General features: G+C 41.4%; 1 protein-coding gene and 2 long non-coding RNA genes across 11 annotated transcripts in view; 2 read left to right on the top strand and 1 right to left on the bottom strand.

Moving 5' to 3' along the window:
* Nucleotides 1-601: 601 nt before the first annotated feature.
* On the top strand, nt 602-2,575 carry LOC108280108 (uncharacterized). The gene is made up of 2 exons (XR_001815693.3): nt 602-760; nt 1,757-2,575. It is a non-coding gene; the product is annotated as an uncharacterized LOC108280108 (long non-coding RNA).
* Nucleotides 2,576-9,267: 6,692 nt separating this feature from the next.
* LOC108280102 (uncharacterized) lies at nt 9,268-16,563 on the bottom strand. 4 transcript variants are annotated; one of them, XR_008398380.1, is made up of 6 exons: nt 16,095-16,563; nt 13,115-13,308; nt 11,754-12,297; nt 11,563-11,658; nt 10,691-11,272; nt 9,268-10,488 (listed from the first exon to the last, which is right to left on the bottom strand). It is a non-coding gene; the product is annotated as an uncharacterized LOC108280102 (long non-coding RNA). The 4 variants fall into 4 exon arrangements; XR_008398379.1 differs by having other exon boundaries at nt 10,691-11,658; nt 11,754-12,168; nt 12,261-12,297; nt 16,095-16,562; XR_008398377.1 differs by having other exon boundaries at nt 10,691-11,658.
* The window catches only part of LOC108280067 (NACHT, LRR and PYD domains-containing protein 12), a 353,895-nt gene continuing 349,232 nt past the window's right edge, over nt 13,426-18,088 (top strand). For 4 of the 6 annotated variants that reach the window (XM_053688259.1, XM_053688263.1, XM_053688254.1 and 1 more), the window contains exons 1-2: nt 13,426-13,697; nt 13,777-13,830. The gene's annotated coding sequence lies outside the window, so the exon portion shown is untranslated. The remainder of the gene's footprint in view (nt 13,698-13,776; nt 13,831-18,088) is intronic. The other 2 variants (XM_053688261.1, XM_053688256.1) reach the window with 1 other exon arrangement.

Genomic DNA, 18,088 nt, shown 5'->3' with positions numbered 1-18,088 from the left:
GCAGGGAGGTTTGTAAGAAGATGCATCAACTCCAATTCTTACATCTATCAAATGTTTTAATGATTTTAATAAATATCACCTGCATCGCATGTAAATGTTTATTTTGTGAGCATTTTAGTAGAATTTTAGCATACAAACAAATTGCATTGTAGGATAATTGTAGGGGAAAAAGTATAAACAACACATCTGTGCAATTTTTGTGTTATTTTGTAATACATCTTTTTGTGGAAATGTTTAACACACAGTATGTGTTAAATGTACTAAACACACTGTGTTGAAAGCAACACAGAATGTGTTATCCTTAACTAGACACGCAGGTGTGTTCAAAATTACATTGTTATTTTTTAACATATCTGTTTTAAGAGTGAAGGTTCATATCAATATATTTATCCATAAAACCATTACTGTACACTAGAAAAAGCAAAAATGTGTGAAACAGTACAGTTTACACAACATTAAATGCACTGCTATCTTCGTTAGCTTTGGTTTACTTGTTTGTAATGCCCACTGGATCTTTGTCATGTAATGAAGATAAGGAAGCATACAAGTGCAGTTAAGAGCTTTTATTGAAGATAATGTAATCCAAAGGGCAAGGCAAAATCAGCAATGGAGACAGGCAAAGGTCAGGCATTCAGGCAAACAGTCTAGAGCAGGTAAGACAGATAATCAGAGTTGAGGACAAAACAGAACCAGAACCAGAATAACACAGCAATAGGAAGGAGTAGTAACGACTAGAACAACTGAGTGTTTAGTCGCAAAGGTATAGTGAATGAACAGTCTCTTTTAAAGTGTGGTGTGATTGTGAGTGTGATTGGGAACATGTGATTGTGATTAGTATTCTGGGGAAGGTGAACGTGTCTGTTTTTGTTGGGAGTTGAACAGATTCTCTCGACAGCATAAATTACTAGAAAAAAATAAGTTGTAGCTGATTAGTTTTGGTTGTGAATAACAATAATTGACGTTTTAACCTTTTTGTGCTACTGATCTAAAGCTACTGAAGGCAGAAATCTCAATATGTGAAAGTGAAACTAACTTTACCACAGTCTCTTTCATGTGTAAGTCCACTACAGAGAGGATAAATTACTGCTAGTATGTTGCACTGTATGTGATTAATTGCATTAGAAAATTATGAAAATATAATACTGATGAATTTTCAGCAAAAGAATAGATTACAGGAGTTTAGATTTGCAAGTCAGCTCCCAACGTTCACCAAAAGATTTGGCTCAAAGAGACTCATTGCCAAATGGTCTCACATCACATCAGAGTTTTACATTTAATATACACTAATCATGAGTGAGAATAGTGTTATTTTTGGCTTGGAGGTACAGCAATAACATTGATAGGTTGCTAAAACAGAAAAATACATTTGTCAAAACTGGTTTCAAGATGCGTTGGTCAGTCTCGATATCAAGTTAAAATCCAAAATGCACCATCAGAGATTCTAGAAAATACGTTGGCATTCTTGGCAAAAAAAAAAATAGTGTTGAGATTTCGTGAGAGCAGTGATGTGATGTGTCTGCTCATTTTCTGTTAGAACTTGTGGAAGTTCTCATTTGTTCTAGCTAAATGTTATAACACAGATATATAAGATTTTATATAAACAGATGTTAGTAATAATGAAGAAATGTTGAATGATTAATTATAAACAGGAGATGATGGGGTTTCTCTTGGAACAGAGATCATTACATGTTGATCATGAAGTTGTGGTACAATCCAGTTGTGGTAATTAATTCACATGTTTTTCTTTTATATTCAGTGTGTGGTGAACATCTGTGTGTGAGATGAAGACTCCGGTGTTCCTGCACTTCACTGTTTGGGGAATAGAGGACATATTTATAAACACATCACTCATTTAATTATAACACATTAAACAGACTCAGAGACGTGAGAAGTGTGTGTTCATCATGCACAGTAAATCAGACTGCACACAATTCTACACTGAGTGTATAATGACCTCTGACCCTTGGACAAAGTTCCCCAGACCTCAATATCATAAAAAACCTGCAGGTGAAAAAGCAGCTGAAAAAGCACACGACATCAAACTGCACCCAGTCAATGGAAGAGAGCACTAAAATGGACAGGAACTGTTTCAAGACATTGGTGGAAATCTCACCTGACAGGATTGGCATCTGAGGAGTTTATCTGATGAAGCCTCTAGGAGACTCACTACAAGTCACATTTATCACTTTGTCCTTGGGTTGATTAATGTACCAGTCGTTGTATGCTTAGTATCAGCACTCTTGGAATGTAGCTTGTCCAATCAAATTAATTGACCGGAACAAACCATTGTATAATATTTAATGGTTTATATGATTTTTCTGTTTTTATGTGATTAATAGTTGTTTAGTAACATGCACAGTGTAGCTGTTTTGCTGGATATATAACTAAAATTATATTGTATTTAAGTACTTACAATGTCATGCCTAATTGTATGAATCAAACACATTTTGAAGAAATAAAATGCATAAATACAATGTTATTATTTTTGTTGTTTAAATTGAGTATTTAACAGAAATTTTGTAGCAAAATAATTTTTCAACAGTTCTTCAAAAATAAATTATATTGTTCCACTGGGTGTGTTTGTAGATAAAAGTTATTTTTGTAGTTAAAAATAAATCACCCCAGCATGCTGAGTCAACATCATAACCCAACCTTTCTGAGATAAAACAGCCCAGACTGAGTCGGTCCACATTGTATCCAGCGCTGGATTTCAGAATCGACCCAAACTGGGTTCTGTTTAACTCAGCAATTTTAGAGTGCACCTTTTTTGGAACTTCTGACAGATTTGTGTGGCACTTTCACTTTGGATGAACTGAAATATTATTTCCCTGATGCAGTATTTTGTGTTTTATACATTCTCATGAAGATGGATTGCATGTTCTCTTTCTGAACATTAGTGAACATTACTCATTACTAGTCATCCGTTGTCTTAGGAGCAGCTTGTTTCAGCTCGGTGAGAATATACAGTACAGCCTGTGTTACATCATGTGTTAGCTTATTTTCTGTGCTGGCTCAGATTAAATCATTCTTTATTCCAATATTTTGAGATACTCGATTTTTGATAAAAATTAACTTTTGCATATTTTTTTTTTTTATGCACCTGTATGTTGCTTTCCAAAGAGATGACAACAATAGCAAAAAGCTGCATTTTTTGGACAGAGTATTCAAGCTAGTGCTGGGTGATTTTCATTATTAATTTGGTTAACTGGAATTAATGTTTTAACTTGATTTTCAAAATGATTTATAGACATACATACAGTGATGCTTGAAAGTTTGTGAACTCTTTAGAATTTTCTGTATATCTACAAAAATATGACCTAAAACATCATCAGATTTTCATCATCATCAGATTATAACGACACAGGGAGGAGAGGCGGAAGCAGATGCAGGTCAGCGTCTTTATTTGAACCTTAGATCAATAAACAAGGAAACACGGTCTAGACAGGAATAGATGATCGAGCTTTACTCAATAAATATTTTTCATTTTAATTTATTTATTCATTTTCATATGATACATTTACATGTGATTCATTTTCATGTGATTCATTTTCATGTGATTCATATTCATGTGATTCATTTACATGTGATTCATTTTCATGTGATTCATTTACCTATTTGCTTCTCTTTAAATCCAGTTTTAGACTGTGATATTACAAAGGTCTTTCTAGATTATTACTTGCCACACTGTATGAGATAACCCCAGTAAAATTGCCTGAATTCTATAATATAATTTGTACATCATATTAGGTTTAAATCTTCTAAAATCAGATTCGCAATTGACTAACACTACTCCATTCCAGTTCACATCCTTCAAAGCATTGGTATGTTTTGCTTACTCTCACAATCCGTCAAACACACCCACACGTTTGCTGACGACACCACAGTGGTCGGACTTATCTCAAAAGGAGAGGAGGCAGCCTACAGAGAGGAAGTCCTAAACTTGGCAGCCTGGTGTTCAAAGAACAACCTGACTCTAAACACCAAGAAAACCAAGGAACTTATTGTAGACTTCAGAAAACACAACACGGAGCTGGCCCCCCTCTTCATTAATGGTGAGTGTGTGGAGAAGGTCCACACCGTCCGGTTTCTTGGCGTCCTTATCTCTGCAAACATCTCCTGGACGGACAACATCACAGCGGTTATCAAGAAGGCTCAAACGCGGCTACACTTCCTGAGGGTTCTCAGGAAGTACAATCTGGACTCCAATCTGCTGCTGATCTTCTACCGCTCGTCCGTCGAGAGCTTGCTGACATACTGTATCACGGTGTGGTATGGTAGCTGCACCGCAGCAGACAGGGAGAGGCTTCAGAGGGTAGTAGGAGCAGCACAGAAGATCATTGGCTGCCCTCTCCCCTCCCTGATGGATATTTACACTTCCCGTTGCCTCAGCAGAGGAAAAACTATCATTAAGGACAGTTCTCACCCTGGCTTTGATCTGTTCAATCTGTTGCCCTCAGGGAGACGTTACAGGTGCATCAAAACAAGGACTAGTAGATTTAAGAATAGTTTCTTCCCGAAAGCTATTACCATGATAAACAAACACATGTACTGAGTCCACAGCATATGTATATATTGTCTCAAAACTGTGCATTTCATAGTACCTCCCCCATCCACCCTAATATCTATCTATCTTGCATATCAATCTTGCATATATTGTATGTCTTGTTTATTTTTTTTGTTTATTTATCTTGTTTATTTATCTGTGTATTATCTGTTTATTCTTCTTGTGTATTGAATGTATATGTTTGCACGGAACAAAAAGGAGTGGCTCTTAATTTCATTGTACATATGTATAGTGACAATAAAAGGCATTCATTCATTCATTCAAAGTCTCCATTAAAAAAAATGAGACAGCAGTGTTTCCCACAATAACCAAAAGTTGTCCACAATGTGAAAACAACTCGGAGAGTAAGCTGAACTTACCAGCAAAATTACCAAGACAAAAAGTTCCAGTAAGACAAAAAGCCCCTACTGACTTCAAGTCTGATAAACAGTCTGCGCACAATAACAAATATAATGTCCTTACCCTTTAAAGACTTGACACAAATAATATAACAGTGTAGCATGTAAAGCCGAGGAGATAACACTAATAAAATTAAATAAACAGAAACTCTAACTCAGTCAGAGCCTCAAAACAGAGAAGCACATTAATACCGAAGTACATTTAAGAGGACTGAGTCCACAAAATCTAGGCGAAGTAATGCAACGACGATATCTTCAATAAAAATCCTAATACAGAAGCGCTGGAAGGCCGAGTGCAAAAAATAAAAATAAAAGATGAGCAAAAAAGACGAAGCTGTGTAGGTGATGCAGTTCACCCCGATATCAAGAGTTTAACACAGTCTCTTGCTTCCTCCGCTGAAATAAAGTCCTTGTGAACACCATTATATATAATGCAAAGCCGAGCTGAGTGAAGTATTCCATAGCGAGCGCCCTCAATAACACGAAGTTGATGCCGAACCTCATTAAATACAGCCCGGGCCCGGGCTATCTTGGCTGTGTAGTCAGGGAAAACGGAGATGGTCAAATCCCTCACTTTAATCTGCTGGATCTCTCTCGCATGGTGTAAAATGTCAACACAGTCACTGTGATAGTGGAATGTGCACACAATAGCTCGTGGTCGTTCACCAGGCTAGTGCTTTGGCTGAAGGGTCCGGTGGGACCGGTCCAAAAACGGCTCCTTCTCCAGAACAAATGCCTCTTTTAACAAGGCCGCTACAGCAGCAGTTGTACATGTGTCAGCGCCCTCTGGAACTCCCACTATCCTAACATTATTGCGCCGTGACCTCGACTCCAAATCCTCACATTTATTCTCTAATTGAGTCACGGTCGCAGTGAGAGACTCGATAGTAGTCTTCATTTGAGCTATGTCATCAGTGCAACCGGTGAGAGCATGCTCCCTTTTCACAACAGTACCTTACAGTGTTGATATGGTAGCCTCTGTAACGACTTTATCACTAGCCAGCTGTGTTTTCACTGCCTGCAGGTCAAGCTGAACAGCAGACAGCGCAACCCTGAAAGTCTTCTGGAGCTCCTTTTCAAAAATATCGGCGATGTCCTTCCTCAGTAAAGCCAACAGCTCGAGCCTGAGTGCGGCGAAGTCAGGGTCACCGCTTGGCGACACGGATTCAGGGGAAGAAGGGGACTCGCTCGCGGTGTGCACACTTGGCCTCAGTCGTGTCTGAATGCTACCACGGGTTATCATATTCTTTCCAGACATTTTAACATACCACAAAGTTAAAAGTGCAAACAAGGAAACGGAGTAGAATAAGTCAAAATCTATTGTATGACCGAAAAGCGCAAATTAATTACAATTTTAATCGAAATCAGCAGGAGCCTCCAACTTCGCATCCTACTCCATCGAACTCCGAATTCGAATCCCTCCAGATGATCAAGCTTTAAACATGAAAACTGGATATGAGGTATGGAACAGGAACCGGACACGACAACAAGACAGCTTAACACACGTAACGCATTCACCATTATATTTACTCAGTTAATGTAAATACTGCGCAAAGTGCACAGCCACAAGAGGGGTTTAAATAACAAACATAATCAGAATGAAACATAGACACCTGGATTAAATCAAGACACCCTCGAAAATCAACCGATGCTTAAACACAGGGAAAACCAAAACACACAAAAGGCGTGTGTCCATATATAAGAGTCTCGTGCACGCGCGCTCTCTACAGCAGTCTTTGCACTTCGATGCCACAGCGCCATCTGCCGGCACTGTGGCGTCGAAGTGCAAAAAACGCTGGTCGGCACCTCCAGCAGAGTTGGAATTCTGGGCGAAGCCCCCAGCAGGACTGGAACGCTGGGTGGCACCCCCAGCAGGGCTGGAACATTGGGCGATGCCCCCAGTGTGGCTGGAACACTGGGTGATGTCCCCAGCGTGACTGGAACACTGGACGACACCCCCAGCAGGACTGGAGCGCTGGGCGATGTCCTCAGTGGGGCTGGACAACGGGACAGCTTCCTCGGTTGGGCTGGACAATGGGACAGCTTCCTCGGAGGGCTGGAGCTCCAAAGCTGAGACCTCCCCGTAGGTCTCAAGCTGGAGCTCTGAGGTCGCCATGTTGACCTCCGAGGGGAGCTCCACAGCTGAGACCTCCCCGTAGGTCTCAAGCTGGAGCTCTGAGGTCGCCATGTTGACATCAGGCGGGAGCTCCCCAGCTGAGACCTCACAGTAGGTCTCAAGCTGGAGCTCTGAGGTTGCGGTTACCCCCCAAAAAAAATGTTCTAGGCCAGCCTTCAGTTCTGGACTGGGCAGCGTGACTGGGTTCTCAGCAGGGCAGGAGGGGCAGTGCTGTTCCCCTCTGGGTCGGAAGGTGAGGCACAGTTCGGCACTACGGGACGGGGGTGAAGCGCTTCCTCCCCGGTGCGGAGTATCTGATCTATTTCATCCTCCCACTGCTTCCACTGCCAAGCGTAGTACTCCTCCTGCTGCTTTCTTGGTACTCCTCCAGCAGGGTGAAGCCCCAGTAATTCGGATAGCTTTGCTGCCTGCATGGTGTAGTGTAGCTCTCTGGCAGCAGGGGCGAGGGAAACTGCGTGGGGGGAGACATGGTGCATGGCCCAGCTTGCTGCAGCAGCTTCAGATGGTGTTCGATCTGAGCAAGTGGGGTACAAATTTTTGCCCACTAACCTTCTACCCGTTTATACATTTCCCGTAAATTTTAATACTTACAGCCAACAGCTCCTTGAAGAAATAAAGTAGGACACGGAACAAGGGAGTGAGAAAAAGAAAGACAGGTCCAAGTTTATTATTCCACCATACGAGATCCACACAGTTGAGACGTCCCAAAAGTGTTCTGAACCATTCGATATTGCGGCCGATTTTTATACATCTCTTCAGTTCTAGTTCCCACCCTCTTCCTTTCAAATTCCCTTACGTATGCATTTCAGACCTTATCAAATCCTTTTATGTATGCATATCAGACATTACCACATCCCATTATGTTCACATTTTGGATATCACCAAATTCCCTCCTGTCTGCATCTTAGCTATCTCAAAACTCCCTCAGGTCTGCAATTTAGCTCTTCCAAAATCCCCTTATAATTGGTCCAGCCTGGGCTGCCTTTTTTAAAAATACCAGCATCTGCTTGTGTCATTATTGAGCTGACTTCCACAAAGAGAGAGACCTTCCAGACTGCTTCTTGTTTTCTCTGCTATCATGGGTGAGTCCCTGTTTTAAGCTTACTTCAGCATTCTTAAGGATTAACTTCTCTTCTTTATCTGTTCTTTCATCTGTAGTTCTGTATATGTGTGTGTGTGTGTGTGTGTGCTACTGGAGCTGCTGGCCTGAATATTTATTTTTCTGTGTTTTCTGTAAAGCTGAATGACGGCTGCTGTTCCCTACTTTTGAGGAGTCTGATTTTGACCTGAACACGCGCTACCAGCTTTCACATTTGGATGCAGACTTGGCCCTCTTGATTGAGGCTTTGCGCACTCCTTCTGACACCTCTACGTTTCTGCCACCTCTCCGAAACAGGCTTATTCCAGCACGAGTGTGTGTGGATGCTCAACTCAGACCAACCCCCCTCTTTCACCTGGAGGCTCATCTGGTTATAGGGCCGATGACGACATGCCTTATTCTGATAATGGTTCTCCCTTCACTCCCGAAAGTCCAGACTATGCTTCGCCTGGTCTTATACCTCATTATCAACCGTTCTCACCCTATTGTCCCCCATCGCCAACCAATTACTCAACCACGAGCCCAACTTTTCAATAAACTAATCATTTTCCTCACACCTTACTTCCTCGTGTTTTATTTTGCATTTAATTTTACATCCAACATTCTCTCCTCTGTGGCACGTAGAGCCCCACACATCATGTTAATTCAACGGGTACCTGTGAATAAATTGATTTTGATGCACTCCCCCCCATCTGCCGTTAACTGCCGGAGGGTGACTTTGACATATCCATATTGTAAGCGGTCGTACTCGTCATCATCATAATCACTATCATCACCGGTGAATCCCCTAACCATAACCACTTCTACACTGCATCTGTCTGGGTGGGTCTGTAGCGTGGTACCTTACTTATGGGGTTTGGCTGCCAGACAGTTCAAATTAACCGATACTTATAATTTATAATTTGGACATCACTCAGAACAAAAAACATCAGTAGGCTACTCAATTCTTACAAAATAAGATTATTATTATTTATGCAATAAACGTAAGAAAATACAGATCGTTTCAGTCATAGAAACTGAAATAATGAAAACCAAAACTTCCCATATCTGGGATTAATAGACGAACCCATAAGGAAACAAGTCTCTATTCATACAAGAAAATTTGCACACACAAAAAGCAGAAAAAACACATTTAACCACAAAATAATTCTTAACCAAAACAAAAAAGCTGTTCACTTTAAAAGTGACACTTCAATGGTGGTGATTTAGGCATATGGGAGTCCCAAGAACTTGAAAGCATGGGAAACCGGCAGTCAGATTCCGCTTAACACTCAGAGTTATTTACAGACAGTAACATCCGACGATTTAAGCATACTGGTTCTCCACAAAAGTATTAAAGAAATGATCTCAAACCCGTGATGTGCCTCCAAACCCTCAAAGCTCCGCTCACTCGTTGATTCACCTTGGCAGGACATTCCCGAAGTGTTCGCCAGCCTCCGGAATCAATATCCACAAGATTATAATCCACAGTAAAAGGATTAGCATGGTCCCTGGCAAACGCACACCATCAATTCCGCCATTCCCACCTGGCTCTCAGTTCCGCGTCCCGCTCATTTCCGCCTCCTGCTCATTTCTCCTCCTTTAGTCACCTGTTCTTTTTATTGCTTCCGAAGACCACAACCTTCTCTTCATCTCTCTCTTTTTTTTTCTTCCATTAATTAAAACACGGAATGGAACAGACTCCGTCTCTGCGTCACTGTGCAGCTATCCATTGCAGGTCCTATGGAGGTTCTGTAGGGCATGTGGAAGACTCTCAACAGCCAGTCGACTAGGGGCCTCAAAGTAAATTGGTATTTGGTACTCTGAGCTGAACTCAAATAGATGAACCTAGCCATGGGTTTTCCTGTAATCACTTGTCAAGGTATATACTGCCTTTAACACATTAGATCCTGATTAAAAACAAGTGTATCTGATTAAATACTGGATAAATCACTATGAGATTATACTGATTACACTTACTACTTCTAATGAGGAAAAATTCCCACCCTGCCAGCACTTTTGCGCTCGACAGCACCCTTTTTCTTATGCCGGTGCCTGGTTGTGTTCACAGGCTATTACACATTGCTTGCATTTAAACAATTCATAACAATTCAATTAACCCATGCATTATTTCCACCATATCCTGGTTACGTTCCCCCATGCCAGCAGTGTCCTCTGGTATGCTGGTCGACTTCAGCCCATGCATTTTGCGTACAGTAGAGGGCCACCCTTGGGGAGACGTAAGGCTGGCACTTACACCCAGGGTATGGCCCATCACATCATTTTCTCCTTGGTCTCCCGATGTTGATTTCTTTAAGGGAAGTTCAAACATACAAGAACAACAGAAAGACAAAACAACTCCAGTAAGAGTTCAATTCAGTAGTGGTGTTACTGGTTTGTTGCCATAAAATCACACGTGTACTTCAATGTCATTGATTAGTTCAAAGGATATTTGTGCATAAACACTGCTCTCCTTGCCCTCCTTCCATCAACTGCCTGATGGTTATACTCACTTATCCCCATCGCTGCCGGTCCAGATCCTCCAACACTACGTCCTCTGTGTCAAACCCGACCTCCACGATCGCTTGTGCCTGGTGCCAGGTAAATAATTCCTGAGCACCCCATGGCTCGAGGTGCACCTGTGTGCTGGTGCTGTTCATGTTGAAATAGCACGGTAAGTGGAGAGCAGAGTGCAGGGGTCGGCTTTCCGGCATAAATTACGCTCGATATTTGGAACTCCATTATGCGTTTGATCATCCGGATCAAAGTGTGTGACCCAAAGCTATAATGCTGACAAACAGGTACAAATTATACTCTGTTGTATATCTATCTCTCTGTCTATCCATCTGTCTGTCTGTCCTTCTATCTCTCTGTCTGTCTATCCATCGATCTGTCTATCCATCTGTCTATCTATCCATCTATCTGTCTGTCTTTTTTTTTTTTTTTGCTGATTGTTTATAACTGTTGGAATTAAATGTTATAATGCACTTGCCTGCTTTGCTGTTTTTGCATGATATGGGGCATGTTTTAGGGTCACAGCAATCATTTCCTCCACACTCTGGGATTTTGGTGTGGGTATGACTTACTGCAGGCACCTTGAGTCAATACAGAGATCACAGTTATTTAAACTAGAACTCAGACTAAAGTTCTATTCAAAAAGCATCAACATTACTCTTGTTTTTATAATAGACCATGGTATGAATATTTATGTACTGAGAACTAACAACTTTTACATTTACAATGTACATTCTTATTTACAACCTTTCTGCATTCCAAAACATTTTTGAGATCTTGGGGATTGACACAGACACGTTATTAGTTATTAGTGACAAGTTTTGAAACTTATGTGTGATGACATCATTGATTAGGAGCTGCTGAAATTTACGTTTTTCCTTTCTCCCTTTGTAACTGTAATTTTTTTCAGCATCCTCCTAATTCCATCTCCCAAGCTGCCTCCACTCTGAAGACACAGATAACGAATCTACAAACAATCAGCAATTAATCACAAGAGTAAGTTGTTTTAAATGATTTCAGGTTAACAATGACTAGTAATGTTGCTTGTGTCGTGGCACATACCATTCTTCTTTCGAAAGTCAGCATCTTTCAGCTTATCTCACAGCTCTGTTAATTCCTCCACAGTCTTACAAGGCACCTCTAGCACCTCTATAAGATCAGAGACAGATGTGCTTGGCTGGCTCATTGACTAGTGCATTGTTCCGACCGCTGCTGTGATGTTGTCCTGGATTTGGTCTAGTTTCAGCATGATTCTCCTCTCCAAACTATCAAATTTCATAACTTGTAGATTTCTGTCCAGAATTTGTTTTGAAACATCAATGACAATACTAACTACAGCAATGAAAAAAAAAAAAAGAACACTGCCATAAGTCAACATAAGTCTGTTTGGGAGACAATTAATAAAACTGACTGTAAGATAATTATTATTAAATTAAATAGTTACCAACTCGAAGAGATTGTGGATCATTCACACTTCCTTAAACAAGTCACAAAAACATTATTCAGATCAATATCTGTATCCATGTGTGTAGTTATCAAAAAAAAGAAATAATAATTGTTTTAGTATACCTTGATTCTGCCGGTTGCCAGAAATTGACTGATGTGGCTGCAAAAAAAGAAAAACAAAATCATTAGATTAAAACATTGATATCTGTAACACCCTTTATTAGTTCAACTCTTGTGCATGCTAGAGCTGTAAAGTTTTTTTTTATTTGTTTAAAGCCATAAAATAATGTTATTAGCACATGTTTAAATCATGTGGCTATACTTTTGAAAACAAGTATAATGTTTAGGTAACATTGTAAGTGTCAAGATTCATCGCCTCCCCTGTAAAATTCTCTCTGCAAACTGTAGAGAGCTTTGATTAGCAGAATGGCATGAGGAATGCATGGTCTATGATTTTTTTTTCTCTAATTGATCACAAACAAGTCAAGCATCAAATTTAACGTATTACATATAGTATACGTATAGTATTATTACATTTAATAAAACCTCCATCAGGATGAATAAAAGCAGATCTTCACTCTATTTGTTACTGACTTTTGTTTGAAAACAATGTTTAGGTAATGACATTTCACAATCACTTGTAAGGCCTGGACACCACAGGATGATCTTACTGACATCTATGAGGGAGAAACATTGCACCTTTTTTTTTTATCTCATGACTAATGTAAAGAATGTGAATACTACATATGTGAAAGCACATCATTGTTTAACAACTCAAAGGACACAAGTACAACTACATTTTAAAGTCAAATTTAACCACACTCAAGTGGCTCAACCACATTCAATACAACCAGGACAGCCAGGAACCTTGGGGTGATTCTTGATGACAGCTTGACCTTTACAGACCACATTTCAACAACTGCATGGTCCTGTAGGTTCATTCTGTACAACATCAACAAAATCAGACCATATCTCACCGAACAGGTTACACAGCTACTAGTCCAGACTCTTGTCATATCGGAACTGGACTACTGCAACGTACTACTCTCGGGCCGCCCAGCCAGCTCCATCAAACCCCTTCAGATGATTCAGAATGCAGCAGCACGCCTTGTATTCAACCAGCCCAAGAGAACCCATGTCATACCCCTGTTCATCCTATTCCACTGGATTCCTGCGGTAAAGTTAGTCCTATGTAAGTGCAGTACAGAGAGGATAAATTACTGCTAGTATGTTGTACTGTATGTGATTAAATGCATTAGAGAATCATGAAAACATAATACTGATGAAGTTTCAGGAAAAGGATAGATTACAGGAGTTTAGATTTGCGAGTCAGCTCCCAAGGTTCACCTAAAGATCCGGCTCAAAGAGTCGACTCATTCCTGATCGACTCATCACCTGTAATGAATCCTCCTTCCTAAAGTGAAAGCGTTTCTCCCTCAGACTCGAGTCAGTTTTGTGGAGCGGTTGGAAAAGTGTTTTTTTGTTGTTGTTGTTGTTGTTTTTTTTTACTTTAAGGCAGAAACTGTGATATTAATCTCACAGAAGGACTGTTGTCCAAAGGTGAGTGATTTCTTTATTATAAATGACTTTATATAAGAAGAATGATGATATATTGTAAATAAAACTCGTGTAAAATCAGCTTTAGGAAATCTGCAGCGCGTGAGGTGCAGGACTTTCAACTTCCTCTGTGTAGGTAAGTTTCTCTGTGTAAGGTGTAACCTTACCTGTAAAACAGGTTTTTATGGTGTATGCACTATATAGTCCTTTCAACTTCCTTTCTTCATTTTCCCATGAATTAAACATCCAGAATGTTTGGGGAATAGTGTTTTATCAGGGTGGAATAAACATAATGTGTTTTAAAATATATTTCATCAAATTTCTCTTTAGCGGTCTGTTAATGGGAAATGATTAGTACACCTCTCCAATCTTCGAGTCGTTCATTCATCACTTCACAGCCCCACTGCATTCAGCCTATGGGCCGGTCACGTGATGAACGACTGACCTGAAGCCGAAGAATCACGAGATGAACTAATAATTTCTGTTTCGGGGGAACCGACGTGACAAATGTGACGTGACAAAATAAAGAACGATTCGGATCAGGGGCAAGGTTATTATAGTTTTGCATTTTTCATTAGTTTTTATTTTTATTTTGTTTTCAACTTCAGTTTAGTTTTAATTAGTTTTTAAAGCAGGTTTGCAAGGCCTAGTTTAGTTTAGTTTAGTTTCTTTCTTTTTTTTTTTTTTGAAAATGCTTAGTTTTAGTTTAATTTTTATATAGTTTTAATGTTAGTTTTAGTCTTTTGTAATATGGGTTATTTGTCAAGGCCAGAAAAAGTATTGTGTAATAAAATATATTTACTATATTTAAAAAAAAAAAGAATAAAACACTACTGTCTATCACATTTATTTTATTTGTTTATTTTATTAAAGTAGAAAAAAATATATTTTTGCGGGGTTTAATTTTCACGGGGTTTCCTGTCAGTGTCCTCAAGCTGACTCCTGAGGTAAACCTGGTGTAAAATGTACTCCGTCTTGCTAGTTTGGGTTTTTCCGAAACTTCTTTTTCCTGAGGAGAAGAAAAAGGCGTATTTCACAAAGAGCAACAACTTTAAGCCATGCTTTGTTAGCTCAAAGATGACCTCTATCAGGAAGGAGACATTAGACAAAACACATCGAGCTGTTAACTAAATAACTGAAGACTTGATCCTTCCAACTCCTGTAAGAAACAAATGCAACTAAAAGTAAATAATATTCCCCGCATCTATCCCTAAATTAATTAAAACATCATCAATACATTATTTTCTAATACGTATGTCAATACTGTACCTACATGTGTTAACTAATATATGTGTACAATCCACCAAATTATCATTTATTTATTGATATGATATTTATCAGATCAGCTAATTCAAAAGTTACACTGCAAAATAGTAAGTGGCTGAAAATAAATATTGTGCCAATCAATCAATAATCTGTATCATTTCACTTAGAAATATACTGATACAGATGTATTTTAATTAATAAAAAGTTACACATACATTTGTAAAAGTTTCTGCCTCCGGTGTTGCTGTCCGCCATGTTTATTTTTCTTTTGCGTTTTATGGCCATCTCGCATTGGAGTGTGGGAAATAGTGCGATGGTGAGTGTACATCCGATGTACACTCGAAATCAGAGTGCACTGTGGGTATAAGTAAGTGAACGAATGTAGGGAATGAAGTTGTTCACTCAGAATTTGGACACCACTACAAAATGTCCAACACCTGATATAATGCACTATATAGGAGATAGGGAGCGGTTTCGGACAGAGAAAGTGTGTTGCTGAAGAGCAACATTGCTTGGTGGAAGAATGATTATTTGATATCAGTAAATTATTGCATTTTTCTTGCTGTGTGTTTACTTTATGAAACCTTGCCTGGTGTATGTAGTAACAGTGCTATAAAAGCAATAAGCCTCGATAGGCTTTGATTTACACTAATACTAGAAGGTACGGGGTTTTAGGCACTCAGTGTAGTGCCTAACAACGTCCCTTGGCTGTTCTAAAATCACTGTAAATCACAGCCTCTTGGGGCTTATTGCTTTATTACTTTACAACAGTTATCTAAAAGAAGATGCATCAAAATAAATCAATAAATGAGAAGCCCCCACTCATGAACCACAGTCCTCAGGGTTTATTTCCCATATTTAATTAAATGAATGAGCAACAAATTAGGCAAGATCACAAACTGAGCAGTTTAAGCTTTTGTGAAATCTTTGATGAACATATTTAGAATAAAGTCCAACCATGTGTATAGGATATGTAGTATATTTTTATTTAGTTTGTTTTCAATACAAGGTGATAGTCATGGTCTCAGCCTGTCTATGGAGGTGTGAGAGACTAAATACCTAAAAATATTTGTAGATGTAAAAGTAAAACCATACTACTGCTCCATTGTGATTAATATGCACTTCTGTTGATACCTTAAATGGTAAACTCAACCGGTGTTACGTTACCAGATGGGAGGCAAGCGCGGGCCGAGCAGTGACAAGAAGGCGAGGGAGGCGTGAAGCGCCAAGCACTCAGTCCGAAGCGAAAGGAATAATCCAAGACGAGATCCGAGAATCGTAAATAGAAAACGAGGCTAGAGCCCTTAACCATGTAAGTCCGAAGCGTAGTAGGGAGCTTGGTAACTAGCTAGCGTCTAGGGAAAGCTAAGCGTTACTTCGCGCCGCGCTATGTTAACAAGGTCTTAAATAACCTTGGGTAGCACACAAGTGTTGGCACTCAATATTCGGACAAACTTGAGTGCGGGCGTGGCTGGGAAATGTAGTCCACGCCGTCTCGGTGGCCGCGAGTTCGCCGTGGTGTAACAGAGCCCCCTCCAAAAGGGCTCACTCTGAGAGCCGAACTCCTCCGAGGCCATCCTCTCCTCCAGGGTGCCGGTCTTTCTGGATGAGCCGTGTGGAAGTTGTAGCGTAAGCTTGCGTCCAAAATATCCCGGGATGGGATCCAACACTGATCCTCTGGGCCATAACCCTTCCACTCCACCAAATACTCAAGCCCTCCTCTCCTGCATCTGGCGTCCACGATTGACTACAGTCCTCCGGGCTTGTGGCGTGGAAGGTTCGGAGGAACCGCAGGATCTCCTGATTGGCCCTCTCTGCCTGTCCGTTGGCTTGCGGGTGGTAGCCGGAGGTGAGGTTAACGGAGACCCCCAGCTTCACCATGAAGCTGGCCCAGACTCGAGACGTGAACCCCCTGTCACTCATGATTTCTTCTGGGATGCTGAAGTAGCGGAACACATGCTGGAACAACAGGTTGGCCATGGCGAAGGCATAGGGAAGGGCCGGCAGTGGAATCAGGCACAGGGACTTAGAAAATCGGTCCATGACCACTAGTATAGCCGTGTTGCCTTGTGATTCCGGCAGGTCCGTTAGGAAGTCCAGGGCCAGATGGGACCACGGACATGTGAGTATGGAAGTGGTACCAATTTCCCGACAGGTAAGGCACGGGGCGTCTTTGAGCGGGCACAGGTGGAGCAGGAGGACACGATACGCTGTACCTCCCTGGGCATGTGTGGCCACCAATATTTTTCAGCTAGCAGTTTGTAAGTGCGTTGGGCCCCCTGGTGTCCCGTCGCTTGCGTCGTGTGAGCCCAGGTGACAAGCTCCATGCGGTAACGTTCGGGCACGAATTGCTTCCCTGGGGGACAGGCTGCTGTGATTCGTAACCTGGGGAGGCGAGCTAGGGCTTGGTCCAGGGCCCACTCGATGGCGCCCACAATGGAGGAGGGGGGTACGATGTACTTCTCCTCATCTGCCAGGCCCCCGGGAGAGTGGATGCAGGACAGAGCATCAGCCTTTGTGTTCTTAGGCCCTGGCGTGTATGACAAGGTGAATTGGAACCGGGAGAAGAACAAAGACCAGCGTGCTTGGCGGGGTGTGAGCCGCTTAGCCGTCCTCAGGTATTCGAGGTTCTTCTGATCAGTGTAGATCATGAATGTGTGGTCGGCGCCCTCCAACCAGTGTCTCCACTCCTCGAGGACCAATTTGACAACCAGGAGCTCCCGGTTCCCCACATCATAATTACGCTCTGCCGGAGACAGTTTTCGTGAGAAGAAGGCCACGGGGTGCAGCTTGGGTCTTTCCCCGAACCTCTGAGACAGGATGGCCCCCACTCCCATCTCAGATGCGTCAACCTCCACAACGAACGGTCTGGAGGGGTCCGGGTGTCGGAGGATGGGGCTTAAGCCTCTCCAGGGCCCCCTGGGCGTGAGAGGTCCAGGCAAGGTGCCGAGGTTTCCCCTTTAGGAGGGATGTCAGGGGTTGTGCGATCTTGCTAAAATCTCGGATGAACCGCCGATAAAAGTTCGCAAAGCCGAGGAAGCGTTGGAGCTCCTTGACGGTTCGGGGCGTGGGCCACTCCACCACCGCCCTCACCTTGCTTTGGTCCATGGCGACCCCCTCCGGACTGA

This window comes from Ictalurus punctatus, chromosome 19 (assembly GCF_001660625.3).
Source record: "Ictalurus punctatus breed USDA103 chromosome 19, Coco_2.0, whole genome shotgun sequence".
Lineage (NCBI taxonomy): Eukaryota > Metazoa > Chordata > Actinopteri > Siluriformes > Ictaluridae > Ictalurus > Ictalurus punctatus.
This window is presented reverse-complemented; position numbering and strand designations above follow the sequence as displayed.